General features: G+C 43.3%; 1 protein-coding gene and 1 non-coding gene across 13 annotated transcripts in view; both read right to left on the minus strand.

Annotated features, from left to right (window-relative positions):
• The window catches only part of celsr1a (cadherin EGF LAG seven-pass G-type receptor 1a), a 360,335-nt gene that overhangs the window by 318,899 nt on the left and 27,474 nt on the right, over positions 1-13,962 (minus strand). The window lies entirely within an intron of this gene.
• LOC121286587 lies at positions 7,586-7,749 on the minus strand. The gene has a single exon (XR_005945003.1). It is a non-coding gene; the product is annotated as a U1 spliceosomal RNA (small nuclear RNA).

The following is a 13,962-nucleotide window of genomic DNA, read 5'->3' on the forward strand; positions in this document are numbered from 1 at the left end:
TTGCTGGCTGGGCCAGCATTTATTGCCCATCCCTAATTGCCCTTTATAAGGTGGTGGCGAGTTGTCTTCTTGAACTGCTGCAGTCCCTGTGATGTAGGGACACCCACAGTGCTGCTGGGAGGGAGTTCCAGTGTTTTGACCCAGCGACAGTAAAGGAACAGCAATATATTTCCAAGTCAGGATGGTGAGTAGCTTGGAGGGGAAGTTCCAGGTGGTGATGTTCCCATATCTGCTGCCCTTGTCCTTCTAGATGGTAGTTGTCGTGGGTTTGGAAAGTGCTGCCTAAAGAGCCTTGGTGAGATTCTGCAGTGCATTTTGTAGATGGTACACAATGCTGCTGCTGTTTGTTGGTCGTGCAGGGAGTGAATGTTTGTGGAAGGGGTACCAATCAAACAGGCTGCTTTGTCCTGGATGGTGTCAAGCTTCTTGAGTGTTGTGGGAGCTGCACTCATCCAGGCAAGTGCAGAATATTCCATCACATTCCTGACTTATGCCTTGTCAGGCTTTGGGGAGTCAGGAGGTGAGCTACTCTTCGCACAATTCCTAGCCTCTGACCTGCTGTTGCAGCCACAGTATTTATATGCCTAGACAGGTTCAGTTTCTGGTCAATGGTAAAAACCCCCCCCCTCCCCCACCCCCCCCCCCCCACTCCCTCCCCCAAAGGATGTTGATAATGGAGGATTCAGCGATGGTAATGCCATTGAATGTCAAGGGCCAATGATTAGTCTTTCTTGTTGGAGATGGTCATTGCCTGGCACTTACATGGTGCGAATGTGTTTCTTGCCGTTTGTCAGCCGAAGCCTGGATATTGTCCAGACCTTGCTGCTTTTGGACATGGACTGCTTTAGTATCTGAGGAGTTGCGAACGGTGTTGAACATTGTGCAATCATCAGCGAACATCCCCACTTCTGACCTTACGGTGGAAGAAATGTCATTGATGAAGCAGCTGAAGATGGCTGGGCCAAAGACACTATCCTAAGAAACTCCTGCAGTGATGCCCTGGAGCGGAGGTGATTGACCTCCAATAACCACAACCTCCTTACTTTGTGCTAGGCATGACTCCAACCAGTACGACTCCAATTTTTATAGGGTTCTTTGATGCCACACACAATCAAACGCTGCCTTGATGTCAAGGACAGTCACTCTCACCTCACCTCTTGGAGTTCAGCTCTTTTGTCATGTTTGAACTAAGGCTGTAATAAGGTAAGGAGCTGAGTGGCCCTGGCAGAATCCAAACTTAATGTCAGTGAGCAGGTTAATGGTAAGCAAATGCCACTTGATAGCATTGTTGATGACTCCGTCCATCATTTTACTGATTATCGAGAGTAGGCTGATGGGGCAGTAATTGACCAGGTTGGATTTGTCCTGCTTTTTGTGCACAGGACATGCCTGGGCAAGTTTCCACATTGTCGGGTAGATGCCAGTGTTGCAGCTGTACTGGAACAGCTTGGCTAGGGGCGCGGAAAGTTCTGGAACACAAGTCTATTGCCGAATGTTCTTAAGGCCCATAGCTTTTGCAATATCCAGTGGCTTCAGCTCCGTTTCTTGATATCATGTGGAGTGAATTGAATTGGCTGAAGACTGGCATCTGTGATGCTGGGGAACTCCGGAGGGGCCAAGATGGATCATCCACTTGGCGCTTCTGGCTGAAGATTAGTGCAAAAGGTAAGGTTGAAGCATTTGCTACAATGTGCTGGGCTCCCTCATCATTGAGGATGGGGATATTTGTGGAGCCTCCTCCTCTTCCAGTGAGTTGTTGAACTGTCCACCACCATTCATGACTGGATGTGGCAGTACTGCAGAGCTTAGATCTGATCTGTTGGTTGTGCAATCGCTTAGCTCTGTCTATCACTTGCTACTTATGCTGTGTGGCATGCAAGTAGTCCTGTGTTGTAGCTTCACCAGGTTGACACCTCATTTTTAGGTTTGCCTAGTGCTGCTCCTGGCATGTCCTCCTGCACTCTTCAATGAACCAGGGTTGATCCCTTGGCATGGTGGTAATGGTAGAGTGGGGGACATGCTGGGCCAGAGGTTACAGATTGTGATTAAGTACATTTCTGCTGCTGCTAATGGCCCACAGTGTCTCACGTATGCCCAGTTTTGAGTTGCTACATCTGTTCGAAATCTATCCCATTTAGCACGGTGGTAGTGCCACACAACACAAGGAAGGTATCCTCAATGTGAACACGAGACATTGTCTCTGCAAGGATTGAGCGGTGGTCACTCCTACCAATGCTGTCATGGACAGATGCATCTGCAACAGGCAGGTTGGCAAGGATGAGGTCAAGTATGTTTTTCCCTCTTGTTGGTTCCTTCACCACCTGCTGCAGACCCAGTCTAGCAGCTGTTGTCATTTAGGACTTGGCCAGCTCGGTCAGTAGTGGTGCTACCAAGCCACTCTTGGTGATGGGCTTCAAAGTCCCTGACCCAGAGTACATTCTGTACCCTTGCCACCCTCAGTGCTTCCTCCAAGTGGTGTTCAAATTGGAGGGGCACTGATTCATCAGCTGGGGGAGGGCGATACATGGTAATTGGCAGGAGGTTTCGTTGCCCATGTTTGCCCTGATGCCATGAGACTTCAAGGAGACCGGAGCTGATGTTGAGGACTCCCAGGGCAACTCTCTCCTGACTGTATACTACTGTGCTACCACCTCTGCTGGGTCTGACCTGCTGGTGGGACAGGACATACACAGGAATGGTGATGGTGGTGTCTGGGACATGATCTGTAAGGTATGATTCTGTGAGTATGACTATGTCAGGCTTGACTAGTCGGTGAGACAGCTCTCCCAATTCTGGCACTAGCCCCCAGGTGTTAGTAAGGAGGACTTTGCAGGGTCGACAGGGCTGGGTTTGTCATCGTCCTTTCTGGTGCCTAGGTCAATGCCAGATGGTCCATCCGGTTTAATTCCTTTTTATTGGCTTTTTAGCGGTTTGATACAACTGAGTGGCTTGCTAGGCCATTTCACAGGGCATTTAAGAGTCAACCACATTACTGCAGATCTGGAGTAACATGTAGGCCAGACTAGATGAGGACAGCGGATTTCCTTCCCTATAAGGACATCAGTGAACCAAATGGGCTTTTACGACAATGGTTTCATGGTCATCATTAGAGTTTTATTTCTGGTGGGATTCGAACCTGGATCCCCAGAGCATTACCCTGGATCTCAGGATTACCAGTCCAGTGCCAATACCACTAAGCCACCACTTCCCCAAAGTGACAATTATTAGGGTTTCAGTTTGGAAACAGAAACACATGCGCAAATATTATCAAGTATTTGAAGTCATAAAGGGAAGTGGTCAATTGGAACATTCATTAGACATTCCTAGGACTAATAAATGTGTTCTTCCCTGCATTTTATTTGCATTCTGTCTCAACGATAAAGAATTGTACTTAGTACAGCACAGTTGGATGAGCACTTGCAGCTCTTACTGCCTTGCTTAGATTGGAGAATGTTGGCAGCCCATTTAACCAATGGTCTCCTAACCTGCATAAGCACCATCCCAGTTAGAGTCACAGAATGGTGTTCAGGAATGGATACTGTCAAAAGTGCTGAGTCCAACTCTGGTGCCCATGTCAACATCCCAGTTCAGCAGAAACCAGCAATTGCACCAAGTATTTTTATGGCTTGTTCAATTCAATAGCACACTGACCAGCGCTTCTTTCCACTGAATCATTCGAGGAAACTGATTATACTGACTAATAGCAAAACCCTCCAGCATTATATATTGTGTTTTGGTCCTGTTCAATTAGGACATTGTATTTGCTAGTTTGTACTGCTGAGTTTTAATTTTTCTGAGTTGTAATATAGGTGGCATAGGAGGACTTGTGGTACAGTTGGGGTGTCCCAATTCTGGGCCAGAATCTCCAAGTCCCACTTCAGGACTTGATGGCCATGGAAGGAGTGTTCATAACATGGCCAAACAGGGTTATTATCAGCCTGTGAATCCTTCCAGTACACCTGATACCAGGCAGTAAGAGTGGGAGTGTTTCCTGGTCAGCTATATACTGCAGAAGGCAATGGCAAACCATTGCAGTACTTTGCCAAGCATGATCATGGATCAATCCAATGGATGTTCATGGACTCCAACTTTTATAAAAAGGAGTTTCGTAGCTATTGATGAATGGGGCTTTTTTTTATTATCCCTGGACTGAATTCTGCATATAACGGTAAAATCATGTATAATGATCCATTATTATTTCTGAATGACTAATCACTGTCTAAAATGATTCAAATCAATACTGAACAAAGTTTTATATTTACAGTAATGTTGTTCAAAATTAAACATTTGTACACACTGAGAATGAACTTTTAAGATTTGACAGCTTGTACAATGGGTAACAAGGAAATCCTTCATGTGAACCATCTAACACTGTACAGAACAATGTGCTGATGCTGAAATAATATTCTAGAAGTTCTAACAGTGGAAAACAAGATGATCAACTCTGTCTGCAAAATATGTGCAACCAAACCCAAGCTGTCAATGCAGATGAGTCTGTACCACCAACCATTAGAAACTCATTTCTGTCAGACTCAGGAAAATTGGAGCTACAGAGTTGATTAGCTAGTTTGCAAAGTAAAGATCATAAAAAGCATTTGGTTAAGTGTCATGTGATGTTGTTTTAAAGTTATATGATCAGAATCATATGTTCCATCTATAATCATGCAATATTTCCACGTTCATTTTTAACTGACAAGCTCTGTTCCATTAAAAACACAGCTTCAATAAACACAGAAAAGCTGCACTTAAATCAGGGTGTCTTGAAATTCCTTACAAAAACACTGCTAATTCATCAACTTTTGAGCAGCAGTCCATTTCATTAATCATGAACTCAGTATCACCAGAAGTGTATTTTATACCAAGCATTCATTCATAAATTGTGCTGTAAAAGTTGTAAATTAAGCTGATTAGACTTCATACTTAGATTATTTTTAAAAGAGGTTAGAAACATTGTATGGTTGGATCAGGAATTCGGTTTAAGGGACAGGAATAGGACATAGTTCACGGTTCCAGAATTCTAAGCAGTTCTGTAAGAAGTAAACAGGCCAGAAAATTCCAGGTTCAACATCTTGACGGGTTATTCTCAGTTGCTGGGTATTGCACTTAACCCGGAGCCGGGGGGTTGGGGGGGGGAGGCTGGGTGTCGGTAAGCAAATCATTTAAGGAAACTGCCCCAAATTCCACAGAGAGGGATATTGGTATAGACAAGATACTGTTTGACTTTGATGCCACCCACCCCACCCTCCGCCCAGTCTACAGGTAAAAATACCTGCTTGCACTTACATATAAAGTCTCACATATAAAGTATAGGAATGTAGCCAATGCCCCACAATCCTTCCAGTAACATAAGTTACCAATTTCAAAAGAGAATAAACAGTGAGGAAAGAAAGGGATGCTATACAATGAACGTGAATAGGATGTTGTTTCCCAAATTGGAATTTGGTGGTAGAATTTCATCTGGAGTTAACTATATTTCCTTTCACGGAAGGATATTCGATGATAAAGTTGCAGTAAATGGGAAATACAAACCATAAGAGACAGGAAGCATGCCATAAAGTAGGCTGATGATCCTCTTCTGGAGACAATGCCAAAACTGATTTTTAGCAAACTTGGAGTGTAGATTTTACTGCCAGTGGGGTGTTCACATGTCTGTCAGCACTGCAAATTCTTTCACCTTTCAGCAAAACAGAGCAAAAAAACTATTCTAGCTTTTCTTTAAAATGTAAAACCTTCATACTCCTTATATTTTAATTTAGAGCCTAAATTGCAGTATGTTGACATCACTCGTGTTAACATGCATGCACAATTCTCCCAAACTTGGAGCATGGTGGAACAGTGAAATGAATTCCTTCAAGGCCTACAAGAGCATTAGCCATAGGTTAGGCACTGCTACTTCCCATTACACTCCAAAAACATACTTTTAAGAAAGTAAATGGGTAATGAAGCAAGGACACTTTCACTGCTTCTTGATACTTATTAACCTCTGCAATTTCTCAGTAAGTCAAGGCAGCACTACTACTTTTAATCTCTTTAAGACAAGCTGATTTGTTGGGCTTCAAGCAGCTATTCTTAAGCTTGTGCTCAAATCCCTAGTTCAGGGACGAAATTCCAAATGAAAATATTACCGAAGCGTTTGTGTGTTTCATTCTCTAATATACTGCAGAATTATTTTTTAAAGAATCTATAAAAACCTGCTCTGAAATTTAGAAAAATTCAATAAGACCTCCTAGATCTGCTTCATGTTGGTCCATAAACCAACTCTCCTATAGTTTACTCCAGGTTCCCACTGTTACCCATAAACTTGGATGTAACTCAGCCCTTGTTTTCACAGCTTCATCGTCCATTTACTCAACATTTGGGCTGTTTCTGTGTACCGGTATAAATCCATTCAAAATGGTTTAAAAAGTGGTACTAATCTCACCTGAATGGCAATGTGCTAATAAAATTCTAATTTTGTGGGTTGTTTATTTGTACAACAAATGCTTTGTGTTCAAACAAATACTTTGTGTACATCTTCATAGAGGAAGATACAAAAAGCCTCCCAGGAGGACTAGAGAAAGAGGGGACTAGTGAAAATGAGCAACTGAAAGAAATGGAGAAATTAATTGGACTGAAAGTTGGTTTTTACCCCTGGGCCTGATGATCTACATCCCAAAGTGTTGAAAGAGGTGGCAGTAGAGATAGAGGGTGGCCATCTTCCAGAATTCTAAAGGTTCTGGAACAGTTCTTGCAGATAGGAAGGGGCAAATGTAACCTCATTACTTAAGAAAGAAGGGAGAGAGAGAGGGTAACTACAGCCCTGTTAGCCTAACACCAGTAGTAGGGGAAATATCAGAATCTATTATAAAGGATGTGATAACTGGAAACTTAGAATTGGGCAGAGTCAGCATGGAATTATGAAAGGGAAATAATGTTTGACAAGCATGTTAGAGTTTTTTTGAGGACATAGCTCAGAATAGATAAGGGGGAACCAATGGATGTGTTGTATTTGGATTCTCAGAAGGCTTTCGCTAAAGTCTCACAAAAGAGGTTAGTAAACAAACTAGAGCACATGGGATTGGGGGTAATATGCTGCCATTAATTGAGAACTGGTTGACAGACAGAAAACAAAGAGTAGAAATAAACAGGTCATTCACAGGCTGGCAGTCTGTGACTCATGGGGTACCGCAAGGATCAGTTCTTGGGCCCCAGCTATTCACAAACTTTCTCAATGATTTGATTGTGGAGACCAAATATAATATTTCCAAGTTTGCTGATGACACAAAACTAAGTGGGAACGTGAGTTGTGGGGAGGATGCAAAGGGGTTTCAAGGAGATTTAGACTGGTTAACTAAATGGGCAAGAAAATAGCAGATAGAATATAATGTGGAAAAATATGAAGTTGTCACTTTGGTAGGAAAAACAGAAGTGCAGAGTGTTTCTCAAATGGAGAGAATGGGATATGTTGATATGCAAAAAGACTTGGGTGTCCTTGTTCATGAGTCACTGAAAGCTAACATGCATTTCTTTTTTCAGAAAAGGTTGCTGAAAGGAAATAGAAGACAAAATGAAAGATATGATGAAGTCTATTTTTTTGAATTGTGAATCGGGGAGAGCGCGAACGCAGTCCCCCACTACCACAAATTTTGCAGTCGAGTATCCCGCATTTGGGGACATCGCAGGCGTCAGCACACCCGAAGTGCAATGGGCTAGCCTCATCCTGGGAGAACCACCTTCCTGATCATGGTCTCTCCCCTGCCAGGTAAGTAAGCTAACACGCAGGTGCAGCAAGCAATTAGAAAGGCAAAAAATAAAAACAAAAAAACCGCGGATGCTGGAAATCCAAAACAAAAACAGAATTACCTGGAAAAACTCAGCAGGTCTGGCAGCATCGGCGGAGAAGAAAAGAGTTGACGTTTCGAGTCCTCATGACCCTTCGACAGAATTAGAAAGGCAAATTGTATGGTGGCCTTTATTGCAAGAGGACTTGAGTATAGGAGTAAAGATATCTAGCTGCAATTGTATAGAGCCTTGGTGAACCCACAACAAGGAGTATTGTGTACTGTTTGGTCTCCTTACCTAAGGAAGGATATACTTGCCATAGAGCAGGCTTGTCACCTGGAGGGGCTATATTTCAATTTTTCTCACACTTGGGGGTGGGGATGAGGGTGGGGTTGGGGTGATGAGCAAATTTCAGAACAATAAGGTTTGGCACATATTAAATATGAATTTCATTAAGGGCTGACGTATGAAAAGAAACATCTGGCTAAGCAAAAAAAAAACCCACAACAATAAATTGATTATTTAGTACTCATTTTTTAAAATTAAGACAACCACTTGAGTGTGTCCAGCTCACTCCCAGCCTCGGGGAGACCAATTATTCACCCTCCCCACTCTAAGAGTGGGTGAAAGTACCTTCTGGTGTGTGGGGGCAAGGGTGACTTAGAACTGGGAGTGAGCCAGAAACACACGCCCTCCCCCCATCCTCCCTTTCTTACACACATGCACTCACTTGCCCCCTCTCATGCCCTCGCCCGCACACACCCTCCCCTGCACACACCCTCCCTCACTATCCCACCCACCCACACTCACCAACCCTCACTCACTCACCAAATTGGTTGCTGGGATGGGGGGGGAGGTATGATGAGAGCAGAAGTGAGGCCTGGATGGAGGCCTGAGGCTGAGTGATGCCCGAACACAGGTACCCACCCAGGGAAGCACTGGAAGCTGGTTAAAAGCATGGGGTGAGGAGTAACTTTGGGCGGGGGGGGGGGGGGGGGGGGGGGGGGGGGGGGGGGGGCCAAGAGGAACCGGTGAGGAACTGGGGGGGGAACACGGCTAGAACTGCGCCAAAGCACCATGGGGTTGGGGGGGGGGGGCGGTGAGTTGAGGCCCCGTGTGCTCCAGAGTTGCCAATGTTCACTGTTCCTCCAGTCACAGCCAGGTTCTCTTCCATGTTTGCTGCTAATAGATTCAATAGTGTGCCTATCAACAGCAAGCATTGAAGTGAACCTGGCTGCGGTTGGAGGAGCAGTACCCTGCAGAAATCTTGAAACTCTCAGACATGTCCTCCTGGCATTTTCAACAAACGCTCCAGGGGCCTCATGGAGGGGCTTCATGGGCTGCACTCAGGTAGGCCATTTAGGTCTGAGATAAGGAGGAAATGTTTTCACTCAGAGGATGGTGATTCTTTGGAGGCTCAGTCACTGAACATTTTCAAGATGGACATCATTAGTTTTTAGATCTTAAAGACATCAAGGGATGTGGGGATAGTGTGGGAAAGTGGCGTTGAGGTAGAAGATCAGCAATGATCTAGTTGAACAGCGGAGCAGGCTCGAGGGGCTGAATGGCCTACTCCTGCTCCTATTTCCATAGTTCCTATGTTTCTATCTTATTCACAGATCCTGGTGCTGATTTAGCTGCAAGGAGTACACTGTTTGTCAGAGTGGAAATTATGCAGATGAAGACAATTAAAAAGGGAAGTATTGGAATAGGGGAAGAAAAATTGCAAAAGCTTGTAAGGTACTTGAAAGCCATCAGCAGCATTTGCCAAAACTAAAGGGCATGGGGAATAGAATCATAGAATCATCACGGGCAGAAAGGGGCCATTTGGCCCATTGTGACTGCGCCAGCTGTCCAAATGAGCTTCATGACTTGGTGTCATTCTCCTGCTTTTTCCCCTTACCCATGCACACTATTTCCATTCAAATAATCATCTAATGCCCTCTTGAATGTGTCGATTGAACCTGCCTCCACCACACTTCCAGGCAGTGCATTCCAGACTCCAACCACTCACTGTGTCAATAAGTTTTTTCTCACATCATATTTGCTGTTTTTGCAAATCACTTTAAATCTGTGCCCTCTCATTCTGAATCCTTTGATGAATGGGAACAGTTTCTCCCTATCTACTCTATCCAGCCCCCTCATGATTTTGAGCACCTCTATCAAATCTCCTCTTAGCCTTCTCCTCTCCAAGGAGAACAGTCTCAACCTCTTCAATCTATTTTCACAACTCAAGTTTTTCATCCCTGGAACCATCCTTGTCAACCTCTTCTGCACCCTCTCCATTGTGTTCACATCCTTCCTATAGTGTGGCACCCAGAACTGTACACAATACTCCAGCTGAGGTCTAACTAGTGTCTTATATAGGCTCAGCATAACCTACCTGCTCTTGTATTCTAAGCTTCTATTAAGAAAGCCCATGACACTGTGTGCTTTATTAACTGCTCTCTCCACTTTTCCTGCCACCTTCCATGATCTATGCACATATACAACCAGGTACCTCTGCTTTTGTACTCCCTTAAGGATTGTACCCCTTATTTTATATTATCTTTGTGTTCTTCCTACCAAAATGAATCACCTCACACTTCTTCACATTAAACTTTCATCTGCCACCTATCTGCCCACTCCAATAATTGTCTATGTTCTTTGGAAGTTTTATACTGTCCTCCTCACAGTTTACAATGCTTTCAAGTTTTGTATCATCCACAAGCTTTGAAATTGTCCCCTGCGCACCAAGATCTAGATCAGGAAAAGCAAGGGTCTCAATACCGACCCCTGGGTAACTCCACTACAAGCCTTCCTCCAACCCGAAAAATATCCATTGACCATTACTCTCTGTTTCCTATTACTCAGCCAATTTTGTATCCATGTTGCTACTGACTCTTTTATTCCATGAGCAATAACTTTTCTCACAAGTCTGTTGTGTGGCACTGCATTAAGTGCCTTTTGAAAGCCCATGTACACTACATCAATAATGTTACCCTCATAAGAACATAAGAACTAAGAGGAGTAGGCAATTCAGCCCCTCGAGCCTGCCCCACCATTCATAACGATCATGGCTGATCTCATTTTGGCCTCAACTCCAATTTCCTGCCCTCTCTCCATAACCTTTCAACCCATTACTAATTAAAAATCTGTCTGTCTATCTCCTCCTTAAATTTATTCAGCGTCCCGGCATCCACTGCACTCAGAGGTAGTGAATTTCATAGATTCACGACCCTTTGAGAAAAGTAAATCCTCCTCATTTCCGATTTAAATCTACCACGCCTTAGCCTAAAACTATGGCCTCTCGTTCTAGAATGCCTCACAAGGGGAAACATCCACTCCACATCTACTTTGTCTATCCCCTTTAGCATCTTATATACCTCAATTAGATCTCTTTTCATCCTTCTAAACTCTAACGAGTAGAGGCCTAAATTGCTCATCAACCCCCCCTTTGTTGCCCCTTCAAAAAAACTCAAGCAAGTTTGTTAAACATGATTTCCCCTTTAGAAATCTATGCTGGCTCTTCCTAATCAACCCACTTTTTTCCATGTGTCTACAAATTCTATCCCAAATAATTGTCTCTAGAAGCTTCTCCACCACTGAGGTTAAACCGAGTGGTATGTAATAGCTGGGCTTATCCTTACAACCTTTTTTGAACAAGGGCGTAATGCTTGCAGTTCTCCAGTCCTCTGGCACCTCCCCCGAGTCTAGAGAAGACTGAAAGGTTATGGACAGTGCCCCTGCAATTTCCACTGTTACTTCCTTCAATATCCTTGGATGCATCTCATCTGTTCCCGGTGCCTTGTCAATCTTAAGCACCAACAGTTTATTCAACACTTCCTCCTTATCAATTTTGAACCCTTCTAGTGACAAAGTTTCTTCCTCTGTCACCATGGAAAGAAATGACAGGCAAAAAATGGAGGGCACAGAGACTCATCATGCACTCAAATGATGCAACCCTCTTTGGTGGCTAGTGAAATGGAGGTGGCTGTGAGGAGGGTTGTTCTCTTTGCCAATAATCACTAGTCACATGCCTAAAAAGGAGGGGGAAGCAGGCTTGATGGCAAATGTGGTCGATCACCAGTTACCAATTCTGTAATAGAGCAGCAGGTGTCCTTACTGCAACTATTGCTCTGCATGGAATTTTTATATAAAGTAATCACTGATTTTGGGATGATGCAGATGTCCAATAAAGTGTCTCAGAAGACTCGTCGCAAAAGTTGAAATATCTTCTGTAAGAGCAAATGGGACACCAGAAACCAGAAATTTAGAGCTGGTTGATGGACAAGAAGCAAAGATTTTAAGATTAACGAGGCATTTTTAACTGTTGGCGGTAGTATAAAACCAATCAGTTGTTTATCCTCTACCTCTCCCAATTTACTACACTGGGTGGCTGACCAGGTATCGCCAAACAGGCGCCTAGTTAAAATGGATAGGAAGGACTTATTTCACTTGGCAAAGGATTCAATATACAGGGCATAGACTTAAAGTAATTGGTAGGATTAGTAGGGGAGTTGAGAGGGAGTTGAGGAGGTATTTTTTCACCGAGGGTATGGCGGAGCTCTGAAATTCACTGCCTGATAGGGCTTCTATCGCTGGCACCCTAACAGCATTTAAAATATACTTGAATATGCACTTAAGGTGCGGTAAACTACAGTGCTACAAACTAAGAGCTGGAAAGTGGGGTTAGGCTGGATAGCTCTTTACAGCTAACTATCAATGGGCTGAATGGTCTCCTTCTGTGCCATAAGCTTTCTAAGCTTCTGTGTCTATCAACAAAACTCAAAAATGACCTACATGAGTCTTGATCTGATTGTGAAAAGCCCTGAAGTAGTGTACCGAAGGAGGTCCAAATTTCTTCAGGAAATATAAAGTTGATAGGGACTGCTGTATAAAAAGGAGAATATTGAACCTTGCTAACCACATAAGAAATAGGGATTTAACAAATAGCAAGTAAGACAATTAAAGTCTTTGGGAGAAAATAGATAGAAGAACAGAATGTTCAGACAAATGGCAGATGCAATTTGGTGCAGCAAAGTGAGAGGTAGTGCATTTTGAGAAGAAAATAAGGAATGGAAATATAAACTCAATGGACAGTTGCTGAAAGATGAAGAGGCACAGTTGGCCAGTCTGTGACTAGGGCTATCAATTCAAAAGCTACTACAGAGGTTAGAAGAAACGTCTTTATACAGTAGATTATTAGACAATGTGTGCTTTGCCAAAGGAAGAAGAAGGTGAGTTAGGGACCATCGTATCCCTTAAAGGACCAGTTGATAAACATTTAAAGCTGAGAAAGATAAAAGGCTATAAGGGAGACAACATGGCATGTGGGATTGCTCTAGCACAGACATTTTGGAACAAATGACCTCCTTCTGTGCTATAAACAGTTATCGTTGTCTGACTTCCTGCTAGCTCTTTGTTCATCATCAGGGAGGTGTGACAAAGCCTATAAATGATTGTGCATTTTGACAGGTGCCACTAATTGAGCTCTTTGCTTGTCATTGATCACGCTGTCCAGCCTTCCTCCTTATTGTATGATATAAAGCAGGAGAAGGTGTAAAGAACTGTGATAGAATGGTCAAGTCTTTGCACATATCTTGTTGTCACAGTTTACCTTGAAAGTTGCATGCGCTAATCATCTGCCAAAGCAACACATGTTCACTTCAGCTGGTAGATGCAGGAACCGGCAAGTGCTCACAGGCTACCTCTTATGTAGCCCGATTAATGTGGCATCCCTCCACTGGCCCCCCTCTTCAAAATGAATCAGAGTGTTATTATATCATTTCCACACTATTATGTTCCTCCCAAAAATGCAAGTCAAGTAGAAAAATATCAGAAACCCACATCATCAGTTTCAGCCATTTTTTCTGCCATTATATCTCTTGAACTGCCACATATGGTGCATTAACAGCATGAAACCAGTCCCCTAGTATCTTGTGGAAATTTTAAAATATTGGCTTTTAATATCAGCTGACATTACGGGAGATGGTTGCAAATCTAAAAAGAGATGGGATAATTGGCCAATATGAGAGTGATAAGGCAGAAAATTATGATGTCTGTGTGAAGGCACATAAAAACATGAAATAAGGACAGTGTTCCCAAAACAAAATCTAAAGTTGATGTTGTGCTGAAAGAATAATTGTACTGAGAACAAACAATGGGAAATCCTCACTCAACCAAAACTGAACCAGCATTAATTATTTTTATGTTCACAGT

The sequence above is a fragment of the Carcharodon carcharias genome, chromosome 13 (assembly GCF_017639515.1).
Source record: "Carcharodon carcharias isolate sCarCar2 chromosome 13, sCarCar2.pri, whole genome shotgun sequence".
Classification (NCBI taxonomy): domain Eukaryota; kingdom Metazoa; phylum Chordata; class Chondrichthyes; order Lamniformes; family Lamnidae; genus Carcharodon; species Carcharodon carcharias.